Raw genomic sequence first — 19961 nt, forward strand, 5'->3', positions numbered from 1 at the left:
CAACCAGGAAGCACTCCCCCGCTGAAACGAGGGGATTTGGGGGATCAGGGACCCCCGTTAAGCGGTGGGATAGCGGCAGTTTAGCAGGGGCACATGTGCCCCTGCTATCTATGAGGTCTGAAGCGAGATTTATTCTCGCTTCAGACTCTCTTTAAGGCAGTTGTCCCTACGTGGGTCTTGGTCTTTCCACAGCTCAATTTTCGGTGGAAGAGAGTACAGATGATCATGGGGTGAAAGGGGAGGTGTAATGTTAATAGATATTATGAATAATGGAGAAATTAAAACTTTGATCCGGTTGCATGAGGAATATGGGAAATTTCCATTTTATTTTTGGAGATACAGTATACTAAATTAAAACACTTTTTGGCGGAGAAGGGGAGAAATCTTTCCATTTGTAATGAATTATCAGAATTTGAGAAATTGTTTTTGAAGGAGGCTCCTCCCATGCATCTGATATCCTTTTTATATAAAGAGTTGAATAAAATGAGGGAGGGGGAATTTCCTAAATACTTGAGTAGATGGGAGGAGGACGCTGGCATCTCTTTAGATGAGGGGTTGAAAAGGAAAATATGTATTTTGCCTCATGCTACATTAGTTAGCTCTAGAATTAAGGAAATTAATTTTAAATGATTGACAAGATGGTATAGAACACCGGATAGGTTGGCTACAATGTTTCAGGGGGTGAGTGATAGATGTTGGAGGGGGTGTGGAGCAAAGGGGTCTTTAATGCATTTAGTGTGGGAGTGTCCAGTAATATTGGGTTTTTGGAATGGTGTGTTGGATTGCATTAAGAAATTATGGGAAGATTGTGGAGATTGGGACCCAGTAAAGGTATTGCTGCATGTAGTATCTATGTTTATTGGTAAATATAAGCGATCTTGTGTTCCTCAGCTCCTGATTGCGGCTAAAAGTTTAGTCCCAGTTAAGTGGGGATGCCAGGGTTCTTGAGAGAGTTAATAAGGTGAAGAGCATGGAGAATCAGATCGCTTTGCAGCAGGATAGATTAGAAGCATTTAATGTTAAATGGGGAACATTAAGAGAATTTCAAGATACTAAGGAGTATGAAGATATGGTGGAGATGTAGGGGAGGGAGCCTCCTGTAATTATAATTTTTGTAATTTTTTTAGCACTTTGGATGGTAATTGGTGGGGGGGATCTCTGAAGGAGAAATCCTAATGATGTTGAATTATTTGCAAGAGTGTTGATTGGAAGATTGAGGAGAATAGAGGGTGGTATTTCTTTTTTTTTGTTTATTATGTATTTTATAATTTTGAAAATGGAAGAAGAGAATATGATGATATGTTGTATTGGAATTGTTATGAAAGATGGAAATATTCTTGCTTCTTCAATAGATTATATATATATAAAAAAAAGAGTACAGATGGCATTGCTCTCATCTGAGGCAGACACACAAAAAAATGTCCACACCGCTGAGCCCTGGGATGATGGCACTTTGGTGATGGCTGCCGACTGAGTGTTAAGTGGGGGTGCCAGAATCAGAGCAGGAGGAGGAAGATATGTCAGGCTTCTGTGCAGAAGCTGAGAAAGATGAGGTGTTCGGTGTTAAATAGTCAACTACTGTACGTCCTGACAATATTGGGGTTTATGGCACGTGCCTTCTTCTGAACACTGTATTTTGGTCAAGGGCCGCATGAAATCACGACAGCACGACCTCGAACAGATCTGCCAGGTGGCCTGCCTCTGGCTCTGCCTCTGCCTGTTGTTTTGTCCATATTGGGGGGATGAAGTGAAAGGTATGCGCTGACTTGACTAATACAATGTGCAGTCACAAAGATGCAGTGAAAGGTATACACTGACTGCTGGTATAACAATGTGTAGTTACACAGGCGCAGTGAAAAGGTTGCAGTGACTGCTGGTATAACAATGTGCAGTCACACAGGTACAGTGAAAATGTTGCAGCGACTGCTGATATAACAATGTGCAGTCACACAGGTGCAGTGAAAAGGTTGCAGTGACTGCTGGTATAACAATGTGCAGTCACACAGGTGCAGTGAAAATGGATGCACTGACTGCTGGTATATAAAACAGCGTGCGGTCACACAGATGCAGTGAAAGATATGAACTGACTGGTATATAAAACAGCGTGCGGTCACACAGATGCAGTGAAAGGTATGCAGTGACTGGTATATAAAACAGCGTGCGGTCACACAGATGCAGTGAAAGGTATGCAGTGACTGGTATATAAAACAGCGTGCAGTCACACAGGTTCAGTGAAAAGGTATGCATGGACTGGTATATAAAACAGCTTGCTGTCACACAGATGCAGTGAAAGGTATTCAGTGACTGGTATTATAATACAAGGTGCAGCAGTCACACTAGACACTGAATGTGTTGGGCCTGGCACAGTATAGCAATTAGCATGGGCCAGCTGTGACAGACAGGGCTGTATATGCAGTGTCAGTGGGCCACACACACAAAAAAAATACACATCACAAGAACATTAGCTCTCAAAATAGCTGTTTTGGGGTGCTTTTCAACAAAAAATATCAGCAAGGAGCAAGCTAACAGACCTCCTAACTATCGCTTTCCCGATCTCTCCAATGTCCCTTCTCTCACTAATACAGCAGCACACAGAGTGAGAAAATGGCAGACGCTGCTGCCTTATATAAAGGAGGGGGGGCTCCAGGAGGGAGTGTAGCCTGATTGGCTGCCATGTGTCTGCTGCCTGTGATGTAGAGGGTCAAAGTTTAGCCCAATGATGTAGTATAGGGGGTGTGGTTCGTGCAAACCGTTTGGGCCATCTCTACTTCACAACTGTGCCACCTCTTCTGGATCCACCTTTTGTGTGCCTCTGTGTCCCCCTTGTACCTTTAGTATCCTCCTGGTGTCCCACTCTGTACCCATGAACTCCTCTATCCCCTAAACTCCTGTGTCCCATGTAACCCTATGTCCTCCTGGTGTCCCATGTCCTATGATATTCCCCTGCGTCCTCCTTTTACCCCAGCTCCATGTCGCACTGTCCCCCTTGTCCAGTGATGTCCCCCTAATCCTTTTCTTCCCCCAGCTCCATGTTGCTGTCTCCCCCAGCTTCAGCCTATGGGGAATAAGTACAGCAACTTATGTTTCTTCTAAAAGTGCCTCAGCGATTCTTGCCAGCAATAAGTCACTGGAACAGAAGGCCTTTTCAGTCAACTGAAAAACTCTAGCAACTGAGTTCCTATATTGAAATTAAATAGAAAATGTCACAACACATAATTGTTAAGATGTGGACAGCATCAAACTGCTTCAACATCAAAGTGATGTTCATGACCCTAACTGACGTTAGAGCTTCTGTTCTGACACATTCCACTAGATGGCAGCAACAGCAAATGCAAACACAAATGTTATGGATGTTTATAGAGTGAGGACAGGAGAGGATCAATAACATGCTAATAATTCTGAGTTTTATGTTAATTTTATGCACAATGTCTGGATACACAAGCAATATCAGATAGGTAAAGCAGCAGCCAACTTGGACTACAGGAAGCATATTTGAAGTTTTACACATCATATCATTGAAATAAGTGGTCCAGGTTATATCAATTCACGTGATAAATGATGAAGTAATTACTAAACTTGCATAAAGAAGAGTGGACATTCCATCCCTACATTCTCTTCCATCCACCTTTTTGAAGTGAGGCTTGGTTTCGTTATAGGCAACAGCTATGTTCTCACCATAATTTAAAGAGAACCCGAGGTAGGTTTGAAGAATATTATCTGCATACAGAGGCTGGATCTGCCTATACAGCCCAGCCTCTGTTGCTATCCCAAACACCCCTAAGGTCCCCCTGCACTCTGCAATCCCTCATAAATCACAGCCACGCTGCTGACAAACAGCTTGTCAGAGCTGGCTGTGTTTATCTATATAGTGTCAGTCTGCTGCTCTCCCCGCCTCCTGCAGAACTCCAGTCCCCGCCTGCATCCCTTCCCTCCCTGCTGATTAGAGGGAAGGGACGGGGGCAGGGACCGGAGCTATGCAGGAGGCGGGGGAGCAGCTGAGACTGACACTACAGATATAAACACAGCCTCACAGCACGGCTGTGATTTATGAGGGATTGCAGAGTGCAGGGGGACCTTAGTGGGGTTTAGGATAGCAACAGAGGCTGGGCTGTATAGACAGATCCAGCCTCTGTATGCAGATAACATTCTTTAAATACACCTCGGGTTCTCTTTAAAGGGATACTGTAGGGGGGTCGGGGGAAAATGAGCTGAACTTACCCGGGGCTTCTAATGGTCGCCCGCAGACATCCTGTGCCCGCGCAGCCACTCATCGATGCCCTGGCTCCGCCTCCGGTTCACTTCTGGAATTTCTGACTTTAAAGTCAGAAAACCACTGCGCCTGCGTTGCCGTGTCCTCGATCCCGCTGATGTCATCAAGAGCGCACAGCGCAGGCCCAGTATGGTCTGTGTCTGCGCAGTACACTCCTGGTGACATCAGCGGGAGCGAGGACACGGGCATGCAGGCGCAGTGGTTTTCTGACTTTAAAGTCAGAAATTCCAGAAGTGAACTGGAGGCGGGGCCGGAGCATCGGTGAGTGGCTGCGCCAACACAGGATGTCTGCGGGGGACCATTAGAAGCCCCGGGTAAGTTCAGCTCATTTTCCCCCGACCCCCCTACAGTATCCCTTTAAGGTTTTAGTTGCTGAGAAGCAATCTGGTGTTTTGCTGCAACCACAATAAATTGAATTAGTTTGTGTGAGGCACAGTGGTGTTCCGTCCATTGGGCGCAAAGGGGAGTGGCGCTCCAGGTGACAGACAGGCAGGGGGGTGTGAAAAAAGCCTCCCACAGAAGGGGCGGCCGCCATGAGCAGGAGGGGGAAGCAGAGCAAGAAGAAGGGGCAGCGGAGACAGTGGCAGGGTTCGGCCAGACCACCCCCCCCTTCTTCACCTAGGCCCCTCCTTCCGCACTCTCCCCTCTCCAGATAGCGCATCAGTGATCGGCAGGCAGGCGCATCGGGCAGGGAATGACTAACCTGACTTCCGCATTACAGGTGCTGGAGCGCTAGAGCCTCAGTCAGCCTGAGGGTTTTTTTTAGGTGAGCGGTCGGCACGGTGGGCATGAACGTACTCGCGACACTGGGCCCCATTCATGCGTGGGCCTGGAGCGATTTCCCTATTTCCCTCCCTCCCCCAAAGCCATCTCTGTTGAAAGCTATTGGGCAGGTCCATTATGTGGAGCAAGCTACCTATAGAGGGACATCCTTGATAACGAAGTGGGAAGTTTATCCCATTCAGCTTGCTAAGCCTTTGTGAAACAATATAGGTCCTATGTAATAATCTCAGAGACACCTCTATATGGGAGGCCTTCCAAATACTTTGTGAAGGAATTTGATAAAGTTGGAACACTGCTCAAGTGTCAAGGAAATATTGTGATCTTTATCCTAGTCTTTTACAACGTTCTAGCTGGTTGTTTGAGGGGGCTGATTTTGGGTAGCGTACAAAGTTGATAGAATTCCCTTTTGCAGGGGGTCAGAATGGCAGGCAGCCTTGAAGAGTGATCATTTAACCTGGGTTTGCCACTGAATGCAATAAGTAAAATATTTGTTTAGCACTGATTTCACTTGGAGGAAGGGGGTAGGTTTCTCTGAGGGCTCGTTCACACCTAAGCTGGAATCGCGCGATTCCCACTAACTGCAAACCGGTAGTGCTATTCTAGCCTATGGCAGTGTTCTCACTGCCGTGATTGTGGGCATTTTGCAATTATCACTAATCGCAAATGTGTTACCTGCAGCGGTTTGCAGGCGATTCTGGAGTGATCGCAATTAGCATGTATAGCACCGCTAATCGCGATTTCTCCCAAAATGCTTATTTGTCCAGTGATTTTTCTGCGTAAAATCGTGGAAAAGTAACCCGCTTAAACGCTAACACAAATCACTAGCGTTTAGCAATTTTAGATGTGAACGGGGCCTTAGGCTGGTTTCACACTGCAAACTGGCGTTAGCGATGCGGTGTGTGGAGCCCAACGCATCGTGGCACCAAAAACAAGCCTTCAGGTTTCGGGTATGCGGAAGTGCACAGAAGGGTATTGTAAAAATACGCTTCCGTGCATGCGCGTCGTAACATAGTCGCATCGCCACCACCTACATATTTAAAATCCCTGCATGCCCATAGACTTACATGACTTCTGGTCCGATGCAGAGCAACACAAGTACACGCGGTAACATAGTTTTGGAAGCGCGTCAGATTGAGGACTTTGGCACACTGCACTGTGACGCAGGTAATGTGATTTCCCCCATAGATTTGCATTGGAGTGCAGTAACAGTAAATTTGAGTGTGAAAGGGCCCTAAAGGAGGCAAAAGATGGCAATTTCGCTAATTACAGCCCCCTGTTTCTGACACAGAAGGGACTGCAATGAAATCCATTCTTGACCGACTCACAGAGCTCTGCTGTCCTACCGACAGCAGAGTGAGTGGGCTGCAGCAGCAGGAGGGTGGCATGATCGGCGGTAGTGGCAGGAGCGTGTGACACGGTAATTGAAATCGAAACCCTGGCAGGAATAACAGACCCCAAACAGGGCATACATTTCAAACAGCAATGTCTGGAAAAGGTTACCGTAAGTGTATGTGCATTTGTGGAACATTTATCTTAATCCTTGGATTTTCTCGTTACACCACACCTCAACTAAAAATGTTTCTTTGCCCACTTTGTATTGTGATGTGCATGTTATAAGTCAACGCAATGCAACACCACAGTGTGAAACTAGCATGTATGGGTTTTTTTGAAACAAATTGTTAAAAATTGTATATACATTATTTAAAGTCTAACTGTCGGGCATAAAATAAAAAATCAATTATTTATTTTTATCTGGTAAACAAGTAATACCTTTCTAACCAGGGAATCCAAAGGTTAAAATCTCTATTACTTTTCTTGTTTATAATATATACCTGACACTTATTTGGTATGTTGCCGCACAAAGAAAGTTGCAGGGCATGCTGGGTTGTCTTTTTTTGCTTCTTTATTTCCCCTTAACTAATGTACAGAAGCAAAAAAGGACATCCAGCATGCCCTGCAACTTCCTTTGTGCGGCAGCGTACCAAATAAGTGTCAGGTAAACTGAGGAATGATCATTTATAAACAAGAAAAGTAATAGAGATTTTAACTTTTGGATTGCCTGGTTAGCATCCGTATTACTTATTTACCAGATAAAAATAAAGAATTGATTTTTGATGTTATGCCTGACAGTTACACTTTAAAAATTGTATATACAGTGCTGTCCATAATTATTCATACCCCTGGCAAATTTTGACTTAAAGCTACTTTTATTCAACCAGCAAGTAATTTTAGACAGGAAATGACATAGGTCATTTCAAGAGGAATTATTGTGAGAAAAAAAATCATTTCTCAGCTTTTATTTACATGTCCAGTCCAAAATTATTCATACCCTTCTCAATAATCAATAGAAAAGCCTTTATTGGCTATTACAGCAATCAAACGCTTCCTATAATTGCAGCTTAGCTTTTTGCATGTCTCCACGTGTATTTTTGCCCATTCATCTTTAGCAATGAGCTCCAAATCTTTCAGGTTGGAGGGTATTCTTGCCATCACTCTGACCTTTAGCTCCCTCCACAGATTTTCAATTGGATTCAAGTGAGGATTCCAAAAACGTTAATGTTGTTTTCTGCTAACCATTCCTTCACTACTTTTTCTGTGTGTTTTGGGTCATAGTCATAGTCATGCTGAAATGTCCATTGGTGGTCAAGGCCAAGTTTCTCTGCAGACTACCTGATGTTTTTGTTGAGAATCCTCATATATTACTCTTTTTTCATGGTGCCGTTTACTGTGATTAGGTTCCCTGGCCCATTGGTTTAAAAAATAACCCCAAAACATTAGGTTCCTACCACCATGTTTGACAGTGGGGATGGTGTTCTTTGGGTTGAAGGCTTCTCCTTTTTTACGCCAAATGAAGGAAAAATCATTGTGACCAAATAATTCAATTTTTGTTTCACAGAAGTCTTCTTCTTTGTCCATGTAATGAATAGCGGAGATGCCGCCGCGGGTGCAAGCGGCAAGGCGGCTGTCCCCGCGTTCAAGCCGGCGGCGTTTTCCACGCAGCAACATGTCTCTGGTTCACCTGGTCCTTCTAGTGCACACAGATGGAGAGCTACGCGCGCGCAGCCAGGCTACAGGACCTTTATGCCAGCCGAAGGGGAATCAGCTGATCAGGCCGATCAGCTGATCCCAGCTGGACTCTGGATTGGCTGAGTGACTGGGGTGGCGCTGTGGAGCGCTGTAGGTATATATAGGACTTGCTTGTCAGTTGCAGGTTGTCTGCCGTTGCGAATACTTACGTGTGAGAACTCAGACCTCAGTCAGATCTTACAGTGTGTTAGAACCATTTGGAACTGGGAATTCACGCTTAGCCAGATTCCGCTTTAGGCGCTACTGTGTTACTACTGTTATACTTCAGACTAGTTCCCGGGTGTTGAGACCAAGGACCTCACACCCAAGACTAGGAGATTACTGTGTTACTACTGTTATACTTCAGACTAGTTCCCGGGTGTTGAGACCAAGGACCTCACACCCAAGACTAAGAGATCACTGTGTTACTATTGGTATACTTCAGATTAGTTCCCAGGTGTTGAGACCAAGGACCTCACACCTCAGACTAGGATTGTGCTATATTAATACCTGTAATGATCCCTGGCTTTGCTGACCACGCTCCTGCTTACTGATTACATGTACCTTGCCTATCTGTCTTCCCGTTGCCAACCTTGCCTGTACCCGGATACCATATCAGTCTTCTGTCTCTGTACCTTATATGCTCGTGTGTTGCCGACCTGGCCTGTATGACCCTTCTGGCTGATACTCGCCCCTCGGGTGAGCAGCCTCACTGTACTCCTCGTGACACCAAATCTATAGGTGTCCATTAGCTGTAAAGGCTGCCTGCTTCACAGGAAGTCCTCCTTACAGTTCAGTCAGGGGACTTTACCTATACGAGTCCAATGGCTGCAGTACAGTATGATTCCTGATCCTTCAGGGAATCCCTGGCTGCAGTACAATCTCCATCTCCTCCTATTAAGGAGGTTAGTGTCTACACAGTCAGAGGCCACCTGCACCTCAGGTGTCCACTGGCTGCAGCGCAGTCCAATTCCCTGCTCTTCAGGGAATCCTTGGCTGCAGTTGTGTCTGTATCTCCCGCTCCTCAGGAGACAACCTTTATTACTGTTGCACCAAACACTCACACTACATTAGGTGTCTTGTGTCAAGCTATACTTGTATTATTGGTGATTCTGCAGATCACCATATAATCAGATATAACATCTGTATTATTGATGATACTGCAGATCATCAATAATCAGATACACTCTGTGTGCTGACACCAATCGTTACAGAACGGCAGACCAAAACATTATGGACGCACTACGTAGTCATGTTGAAGTCCTGACCACCGCGGTCAACGCTCTTTCCGGGGTGATTATTAATTAACAAAACCAGATTACACAACTGTCTGGGGCTGTTCAGGAACTTCAATTGACTATAAATACAGTGCGATCCCCTCCAGTCACGGACCTTCGTATACCTGAAAATTTTTCTGACCATAGATTTGACATTCGGAATTTCAGGAAGCGGGTGTTATATTATTTTGAGTTGAGACCTATCTTGTCAGGAACTGAGTCTCAGAGAGTAACATTTATAAAAACCCTTTTGTCAGGTGATTCGCAAACATGGGCATATAGCCTTTATGCCGAACATGAGCCCTTGTCCTCAGTTCAGGAATTTTTTAAGGCCATGGCCATTATATATGATGATCCGGATATTGCTTCCACTGCTGAAAAGAAACTCAAGATTCTCAGGCAGGGTCGTAAATCGGTTGAGGTTTACACCTCTGTGTTCAGGAAGTGGGCTGTGTCAGCTAGATGGGGAGCATATGCATTATTGGACTGTTTTTGGCAGGATTATCGGATGCAATTTATGATCTGATGTTAGGAGATCCTGAGCCCAAATCTGTAGACGAAGCGATTTCGTTGGCCGTGTGGATAGATCGCCGCTTGCACTACCAGAAACAGATTCGTGGTAGGAATGTTATGGGATCTATCTCATATGACTCCCCTCCACCCTCGTCATCTCCTGATGAACCGATGCAAATCAGGTACTCAGGATTGATGCAAGTGAAAAGGAATCGCAGAAGGTCAGGGAGACTTGGTCTTGATTGGGCTGAGGAGGGGCACGTTGCCCATAACTGTCCTAAGAAGCCGAGAGAATGCTGCCACCTAGGGGTAGTCAGAGGTCATGCCATAGGCGAGCAGCCGTTATCTCTAAACCATAGTCATCTGTTCCTTCCTTGTTCCATTACATGGGAGGGTCAGAACAGATCCACCGAGGCCTTGATGGACTTTGGCTCTGCAGCAAATTTCATAGATTACGATTTTGTAAAGAAATTGGGGATTCCCTTGCTCCCTCTAGACCGGAAGGTTCTGGTCACGGCGGTGGATGATTCACCTTTACAGTGTAGACAGCCTCTTTTCCAGACCCCCTTATTGTCTTGTAATATTGGGGTGTTACATAGAGAGAGATTACAGTTCCTTGTTCTGCCAATGGCAACCTCTACTTGGTATGCCCTAGTTGCAACTCCACTCCCCTCGGATTGACTGGGCTTCAGGACAGCTACAGAGTTGGTCGACCCATTGTCATCACCATTGTTTGGAGAGAGTTGCTCTTTGCGCTACCAAGATACAGCTAAAAGGGGTGTCAAGGCAGTGTACAGAATTCGCTGACGAGTTCTGCCCAGATTTTGCGGATACATTTTCGCCTCTCCAGGGTTTCAATTGTCCCATGAAGTTGGGACCCGGTTGTGTGCCTCCTAGTGGCCATCTTCATAATCTGTCGGGATCTAAGGGACTGATAATGCAGGAATACATTGATGAAACGTATACTCTAGGTAATAAGTACGTCAAAACGGACGCTTTACCTGGGTTTTTTGAGCCAGGGACAGTTCAGCCTCCAACCCCTGAGAACATCTTACCTCAAGAGGTGGGGTTGGCAGCTACCGAAACCTGTGAGGGCAGAACGCTTTTGGTTAAAAGGAATTCGGGGAAAGCTTTCCAGACTCGGAAGAATTAGGCAGATAGAAGGCGGTCTGTAGAGTGGAAGTTTTCTCCAGGGGACATGGTGTGGGTATCCACTCGGCATTTGGCCTTAAAACAACCGTCACCCAAACTGGGACCTAGATTTATAGGACCATATCCAGTGACCAGAAAGATGAATAATTTCACTTATGCGATTGATCTCCCAGCCAGCATGAGAGGTGTGAGATCATTCCATGTGTCTCTGTTGAAACCGGCAGTGCACGTGGATTCCTCCCCCCCCCCCCCCTTCCCCTGTGATGGTCAATGACCAACCTGAGTATGAGATCGAGAAGATTCTAGACTCTCGCTTAGTGCAAAATTCTGTGCAGTATCTGGTACACTGGAAAGGGTATGGTCTGGAAGAGACAACTTGGGTACCGGATTGTCGCATGCATGCGGAAGATTAAAAGAAGAGTTTCATGATTTACACTCTGAGAAGCCGGGTGGGAAGTGTCCGGAGTCCACTCCTCAGGGGGGGGTACTGTAATGAATAGCGGAGATGCCACGGCGCGGGCAAGCGGCAAGGCGGCTGTCTCCTGCGTTCAAGCCGGCGGCGTTTTCCGCGCAGCAACATGTCTCTGGTTCACCTGGTCCTTCTAGTGCACACAGATGGAGAGCTACGCGCGCGTGCGCGCCAGGCGACAGGACCTTTATGCCAGCAGTAGGGGAATCAGCTGATTAGGCCGATCAGCTGATCCCAGCTGGACTCTGGATTGGCTGAGTGTCTGGGGCGGTGCTGTGGAGCGCTGTAGGTATATATAGGACTTGCTTGTCAGTTGCAGGTTGTCTGCCGTTGCGAATACTTACGTGTGAGCACTCAGACCTCAGTCAGATCTTACAGTGTGTTAGAATCATTTGGAACTGGGAATTCACGCTTAGCCAGATTCCGCTTTAGGTGCTACTGTGTTACTACTGTTATACTTCAGACTAGTTCCCGGGTGTTGAGACCAAGGACCTCACACCCAAGACTAGGAGATTACTGTGTTACTATTGGTATACTTCAGATTAGTTCCCAGGTGTTGAGACCAAGGACCTCACACCTCAGACTAGGATTGTGCTATTATTGATACCTATTATGATCCCTGGCTTTGCTGACCACGTTCCTGCTTACTGATTCGGTACCTTGCCTATCTGTCTTCCCGTTGCCAACCTTGCCTGTACCCGGATACCGTATCAGTCTTCTGTCTCTGTACCTTATCTGCTCGTGTGTTGCCGACCTGGCCTGTATGACCCTTCTGGCTGTCACTCGCCCCTCGAGTGAGCAGCCTCACTGTACTCCTCGTGACACCAACTCTATAGGTGTCCATTAGCTGTAAAGGCTGCCTGCTTCACAGGAAGTCCTCCTTACAGTTCAGTCAGGGGACTTTACCTATAGGAGTCCACCGGCTGCAGTACAGTATGATTCCCGATCCTTCAGGGAATCCCTGGCTGCAGTACAATCTCCATCTCCTCCTATTAAGGAGGTTAGTGTCTACACAGTCAGAGGCCACCTGCACCTCATGTGTCCACTGGCTGCAGCACAGTCCAATTCCCTGCTCTTCAGGGAATCCTTGGCTGCAGTTGTGTCTGTATCTCCCGCTCCTCGGGAGACAACCTTTATTACTGTTGCACCAAACACTCACACTACATTGGGTGTCTTGTGTCAGGCTATACTTGTATTATTGGTGATTCTGCAGATCACCATATAATCAGGTATAACATCTGTATTATTGGTGATACTGCAGATCATCAATAATCAGATACACTCTGTGTGCTGACACCAATCGTTACAGTCCAAAGGAGCATTTGCAAAGGCCAAACAAGCTTTTGTGTGCCTTATCTGGAGAAGTGGTGTCCACCTTGTTCTGTATCAGTGGAACCCAGCAGTGTGCAGTGTCAGCTGGATTGTCTGCCTTGAGATATTCCCACCAGCAGAGCCCAGATTAACCAGGAGAGGCCTTAGTGGTGATCTTTGGATTCTTTATCACCTCTCTCACTATCCTTCTGGCCAGCACAGGTGTTACTTTTGGCTTCCGACCATGTCCTCTGAGATTTTCCACAGTGCAGAACATCTTGTAAGATGGCAGGTTATTAACCTGATGGCACATGGTATTGCCGCCCCCCGCCCGGAAAAGGGTTAAGTCTGCTCCTTTCTGGCTCTTTTCTCTCTTCTAATTACAGGCAGGTGTGTTCCCCAGGTAGCTGGGCTCAAGAGAGAGCGAATTGGATGGAGAATTGGCTTCACACTGCAGCCAATCAACGCCAGGAGGGAGGTATAAAAGTAGGGCTAATGAATGCAGCTGTGCTCGTGAAGACTGAAGAAAAGAAACTGCGTCAGTACTTACCAGCATGGAAGCGGTTGTGGCGGCTGTCCTGCGGCGAGCCAGGGAGGCAGACGGAGAAGAATGGCTCAGAAGTCTGATGGAGGGAGCCAGCAGCGAGGTGGCAGCAGTGGCCGAACCGTCGGGAGCGGTGGAGGAGACCGGGCAGCAGGACCATGGCGGCGGCAGATCCCCAGGCTTACGCCATCGTGATCGGAGCTCGAGCCAGGAGATGGGAGAGGAAGAGGAGGCATTGCGCAGGTCCTGGGCCAATGAGAGGGAGTCAGAGGTGGCGCAAATGGCGGAGGAGGAGGCAGCGGGCGGCAACAGAGGTGCCAGAGGGCGAGGCAAACGCCCTAGGAAATCTAGGAGGCTATTATCCCCGCCTCCACCTCAGCCAAGCGTGCGCAGAATGAAAGAGTCAGGCAGCAGAGGCAAGCCAGCTTTGCCTCAGACGTCCCCTGTCCCTGCAGCAGCTATGGTGGAACAACAAGCCGGACTTAGCAGACAGAGGCAGCCGGAGCCCGGGATAAGTGGCAGAGAGCCTGTCTTGCCTTGAGTTAAAACATAATTTGTCTGTTAATGCATTAAATGCCAAGTTGAATGAATTATGTGATGTTGTTAAAAATTTGTCAGCAGCGTTAACAGCTAAACAAGGGACAGTAGTTCAGCAAGGGTCAGCTCTCCTAGAGTTGTCACCGGCTGAAGCTTGGATTTCTCCTAATAGTGTTTCTGGTACTGGTGATGGGGCTGCAGTGCAACCAGCGATGAGACCTGGTGTGTCTGAAGTGCATTATAAAGAATTGCTGCCATGCATACTATCACCTTTAGGTTTCCATTTGAATGGTATGGTACAGTTAAAGAAAAGATATGGAAAGGGGAGTATTTCGACATCCTTTCCTTGCTGCCGTGTTATAAAGAGTTTGCTGTGAAGGAGAAAAAAGGAGGTGAGGAAGAGAGGAAAAGGTCGGTGCTGCGAACTTTCAGTAACTGGCTATTGTTTTGCATATACGCCAGCGTACTGGGGGAAAAGAAGCCTGAGCTCTGCTCAGCTTTATTCCAGCATCTGGATATTATCGGAGAGGCATACAGGCAATTTGGTGGGTTGGCCTGATTCTTATATGATGAGGCCTTCCAGCAAAAGTTAGCAGTGCACCCATCACTCTCATGGGGATCAAAGGATGTAGGCCTGTGGATAGGCCTTATGCTGCCGCAGAGGTCGGCAGGGGTTAAGCAGGTGATGCAGAGTGGCACCTTTAAAAAAGGCCTGTGTTTCGCCTTCAATGAAGGCCAGTGCAAATTCATGAGCAATTGCAGATATAAGCAGCATATATGCAATTATTGCAGTGGGTCTCACTCTGCATCCTGCTGTTTTAAAAAGACAAATGTGCAATCCCAGGGTTCTACAAAGGACCTTTTTCATAAAAGCATTGTGTTTATGGTGTTGAATTTATTCTTTATGAGTTAATAAAGATAATTGGAGTTTATTTATGCTGATAATTTAATAAAGAGAAGAACATTTTGGTTATTGTTATCCCCAATAAATGGCCGCAGCCTTACTCCAAGTTGGTGTCTGTCTTTATTATTTATATGAGGTGAAGTGGTAAGTTGGGCATAGTGGGGTGTGCAATTCCATGTATTTTTAATAATACTTTGCACTGTAGCCACTGGAACTGGAAAACATTTAGAAATGGCCTTGTAGCCCTTTCCTGACTTTTAAGCAGCCACAATGCACAGCCGCAGGTCCTCACTGAGCTCCTTTGTCTTAGCCATGACTGCTGTTTTTCACCTGTTGAATTGATTAAAACAGCTGTTTCCAATTAATCAGGGTAATTAGGGTTCTTTAGAACAGCTTGGGCTATTTGGAATGATATAGAACTTTGGATTTTCCCACAGACTGTGACAGTTTGTGAATGGTATGAATAATTTTGGACTGGACACTTTTTGCTCATATTTAAATAAAAACTGAGAAATGTTTTTTCCACAATAATGCCTATTGTACATCGTCTTATTATCTTTTGGGAGACACCTATGTAATTTCCCATCTAAACATTACTTGCTGTGTGAATAAGTGACTCAAAATTTGCCAGGGGTATGAATAATTATGGGCAGCACTGTAGGTAGTCTGTATAATTTTTAATACATCTCAAAAACAAATACTTTATTGCCTGAGTTGAAATGAATGTCCCTTTAACTTTTAGTTACTGCTGGGTACTTTGTAACTGAGTCACAATGTTCCCATAAGAGCTGTCACCACCATCTGCCTGCAAATGGAAAGCAATTGTACTGATTACCAAGTAATTATTACTTGCTGTGCTAAGCCATCATCGCTTCTGTTTATGTATTTTATTTCACAGAGAGAAAAAGAATAGAAAGACAAATTTCCTAAGCAAGCTCGAAGATTAAAGCTGTTTAGACACAAAACCTCTTGTCAGCCAAACTGATAGTTAGCAGTCATTCCATGAAACAGCCTCCTGTCTGTACAGGTGTTGGATCCTTCAGATAATGCTACTGTACTGAGATTCCTGTTGCTTCACACACGTGTTGTGTTGCCAGTTGCCACTGTCAGCTCTTAGTTTCAGCACTGGAGCTGCTAATGATAGTCCATTACTTACAAACACTACTCTTACATATGTCTCAAACATACAAAGCTACCCTAGTGTACAAAGGTACTGAACTGTTTTTGTTATTAGATATTTTTACTATTATGTTACAGTATTGTATAAACTGTTTGAAGTTGTTTTAACACTTCTGGACCAGCGCGGTTGAAATATTGACTTACATTGATGGACAGGGTCAGGAGCCAATGCTCACACAGCTCTGCTATCATAGGGACGGCAGAGAGAGGTACCAGCAGCGATGGGAGAGTGGTGTGACCGGCGGATCATTGTGGCAATTTGTCAGTAAGCACCTTTTACCGTACCAGCAGTCTCTGGTCCTTAAGGGGGCAGTGACTGCTGGTACGGAAGTAGTTAAATCACATTAAAGTGGCCTGAGCAGCAGTTTTTTACTTTTTAAAAAACAACCCCCCCCCATAATGGTTTGTAATGGTGTGTGCCGCTGGAGGTGCGGGAGCTGGGGGGTGCACCATTACTTACCTATGGGGTGCTGCTCCTCTGGTTCCTGGCCCGTTCTGGATTCTCCATCTTCTGAAGCCAACCTCAGCTTTTGTCAGCATTTGTAATTCTTGTCTGGAGTCACACACGCACGCTGCAATGCATGCTGGGAGATGTAGTGTGGGAGATAAGGTGAGAAAATATCTCCTGGGAGTAATCTTAGGAAAAAAAGTAAATTGAATTAGGGGCCATAACTACAAACTGAACTGACAGATGGCAAGTTTGGATTTCCAGAGGGCAGAGCGGCACATGGAGAAGAGGTGGGGCTGCATATTTAAGTAAGGGGTGTGCCAGCACACACAGACTAACAACAGGCAAGCTCTGTGCTCCGTGAGTCAGGCAGAAGCAGCAGGGAGAGGGAGAGACTGAAAGGATCAGCGAAGTATAGAGCTGATGCTTCGCTCCTACAGTCTGCTGGCCTGAATCACATGATTCAGTCTGCTTCATGGTACTGCCACCCCTGAGCAGATACTTTACATTTTTAATGTAAAAAAAAATTATTATTATACAAATGATGCATGAAATGAATTTGTTATAACACAGTGCTAATAAATACAGTCATAATGGTAATAATCTAAGTGGCAGTGATAATAGGAAAAGCAGGACATAAACTACCCAGGAAGATCAATGAACTATCAATAAACACTAGTCAATACAATAATGTGCCAAATAATCATATCAAAATTTATTGAGGAAATTGCTAAAGATATTAAAAACACATGGGATGGCCACCCCGTCACAATTCATCCATCCAGGCAGTCCACATGCAGTCACATACGTACGCCGGCATCTACCTCTACAACTAAAGTTAATGATCCAATGAGCGTCAGCAATGAAGAGAAAGCATCAGTTCTTATGAGATCAAAACTCTTGTAAATTTGTTGTCATCAGAGTAAAGTGAAGACTGGCATAAGTGTACAGGCTGATAAGGACAGTCACAATGTCACAGCAGAAGTGATGCTTAGACAGCTGCAGCGTGAGCACATATAGCACATGTAGCAAGCACCCATCAGCAGTAGTTCACACTGTAAAAGCGCAGCACAGCGCAGCAAACAGACAGCGTGATAAGTGTCAAGCGTGGCTTAGCTCACCAGATCCATAGAAGCCCACTGTAAACGGACTGTCGATTCGTCTCAACCTGGCGGTGTAACAAGCCGGATGTATATGATCCTCGTGTGCTTCCTGTAATTTGAGGAGCGCGGCTGTACTGAGAGTCCAAGCAGTGTGGTTGGTAGTCAGCTCACCCGGGCAGCATGCATGGCCAGGTGGCCCTCGGACAGACCAGTGGTCACCGGCTAGATGGAGATCGGGACGGCGTGGCGTCCCATGCAGGAAACGTGCGGCTCCCCCGCTCAGAGGAGCCAAAAACCAAACCAAAACAAAAACTAAAGAAGGGCCCTGCGTGGAGAGCACAGCTAGTGCGTCACCACAACCGCCTATATGCACCGGCTCACCGTGAACGCACACACACACAACAATCAACAAGTCTCCATCATGCTAATTATGTAAGTTATGATTTACGTTAAGTAATCACAGATAAATTGACCGCAAGAAATAATAGCCCATAAACATACAAAAAGCTGGGACCCGATAGTACATCAGGTAGACTTATATGGCAAAGAGGCCCAAAAGCAACTGTCCCAATGTAAGGGACGCCATGCAAAGGGACAAGGGGCTAACAAGTGGGAGAAGAGGATTGTTGCAGCAAAACACCATGCCATCGCATACGACAGAGATCACGCACTCAAACCAGCACAAAGAGATGCATAATGGTCATAATGGTCCTTGCACATTAGCTCTGACTTTGTGCTGTATGCAGGTACAAAGGCTTGAGTGATCTTTTTCCTGTAACAATTTCACTAGTCTAGTAGGTGCCGCAGCACTTATGAGTCAGTTGTAATAATTCTTTCCTGTAAGCCAATCAGAGCACTAGCCTGTCTCCACTGTGCTATGACTAAATTGATAGTTACTGAATTACATCATTAGGTCAGTAGAAAAATAAACTGCTATACGTGATGCAGAATATTTACTGTTAAGATAACTGGTTATGACCCATTACATCATAAGCGGCCTTATCTGAAGAAAAAAAAATCGGCAAAAATATAAATCTTGCATTTAGCCTAAGGTTATGCTTTATATGCGCTGTAAGCAGTGCCTTCATATTACATCAAGCTGTCAGTGGGGGGTGTTTGTACTGAGTAGAAGGGAGCCTAGGGCTGGACTGAGTCACTCCTTTGGTCTCTACCCTTCCACGGCAAGATTAAAGGGGCACTATGGCGAAGAATTTTAAAATTTAAAATATGTGCAAACATAGACAAAAAAGAAGTATGTTTCTTTCAGAGTAAAATGACCCTTACTTTTCTCCTATGTTGCTGTCACTTACAGTAGGTAGTAGAAATCTGACAGAAGCGGCAGGTTTTGGGCTAGTGTATCTCTTCATGGGAGATTCTCAGCAAGTCTTTTAATCTTTATAAAGATATTCCCTAAAAAGGATTTAAACAATGATGCTGGCCAGCTTCCCTGCTCGCTACATAGTTTTTGGGCAGTTGGAGAGAGCAACTGCCATTCACTAAGTGCTTTCAAAAATAAATAAATCCCTGAGAATCTCCCCATGAAGAGATGGACTAGTAAAAAACCTGTCGCTTCTGTCAGATTTCAACTAACGACTGTAAGTGACAGCAACATAGGAGAAAAGTACTATATGGCTCATTTTACTCTGGAAAAAAGTACTTCTTATTTGTTTATGTTTGCACATATTTTAAATTTCTCGCCATAGTGCCCCTTTAAGGCCTCTTTTCCACAGGCAGTTCGATTGTGTGCTCAGCAAGCAGTTGCCAGGCAGCAGTGAGCAGTTGCCAGGCAGCAGTGAGCAGTTACCAGGCAGCAGTGAGCAGATGTGAGAGTTTGAAAAGCATTTCACTGCCTATCAAATGCTCACGGAACAGACATCTAATGTAGACATTTAGACCAAAGCTCTGGTACTTGCAGACATTGGAAGAAGATCATTATTATTCAATTAAAGCCCAACAACAGGCAAACAGCCAACTACTACGGAAAGATGCTGGCGCTATATAAAAAAAATAATAATAATAACACAGATAAAGTATAGTGCATGCGATTAGCATATAGTATGCGAGAATAAGGAGCTTGGTGTGTGATTTTAAAATGCACATAAAATGCACACCAATGTGATTTTTGCATGGTCCATAAACTTACATAATGTGCGCTTTTACATGCGTTTTCCACTATACAGAAAACGCATGCAATTCTAATACATGTGCTGCATCCCAATGTGATTCAGCACTGGCACGCCACAAAAATGCGGGTTCGCTCTACTGCACAGGTGCAAGATATCTGCACCTGCTCAGAACAGCAGACCAATTGGGCTCGGCTATTTCCGGCGGAGCCCAAACAGAAAGCCGCAAGTGCCCTTGTGGGAGACCTGTCACAGTTTTGTTATGGTTCTTGAATCTGCACC

The 19961-nt window shown here is 45.5% G+C and overlaps 1 long non-coding RNA gene across 2 annotated transcripts in view; it reads right to left on the reverse strand.

Annotated features, from left to right (window-relative positions):
- Positions 1-17661, reverse strand: part of LOC137518275 (uncharacterized) — a 29706-nt gene extending 12045 nt beyond the window's left edge. The window contains exons 1-2 of one of the 2 annotated variants that reach the window (XR_011020775.1): positions 17575-17661; positions 16466-16641 (exon numbers count right to left, since the gene is read on the reverse strand). This is a non-coding gene — a long non-coding RNA (uncharacterized lncRNA). Of the gene's footprint in view, positions 1-16465; positions 16686-17574 lie in introns of those variants that run through there. The other variant, XR_011020774.1, reaches the window with a different exon arrangement.
- Between the last annotated feature and the right edge of the window lie 2300 nt (positions 17662-19961).

This window comes from Hyperolius riggenbachi, chromosome 5 (assembly GCF_040937935.1).
Source record: "Hyperolius riggenbachi isolate aHypRig1 chromosome 5, aHypRig1.pri, whole genome shotgun sequence".
In the NCBI taxonomy this organism is placed as follows: Eukaryota; Metazoa; Chordata; class Amphibia; order Anura; family Hyperoliidae; genus Hyperolius; species Hyperolius riggenbachi.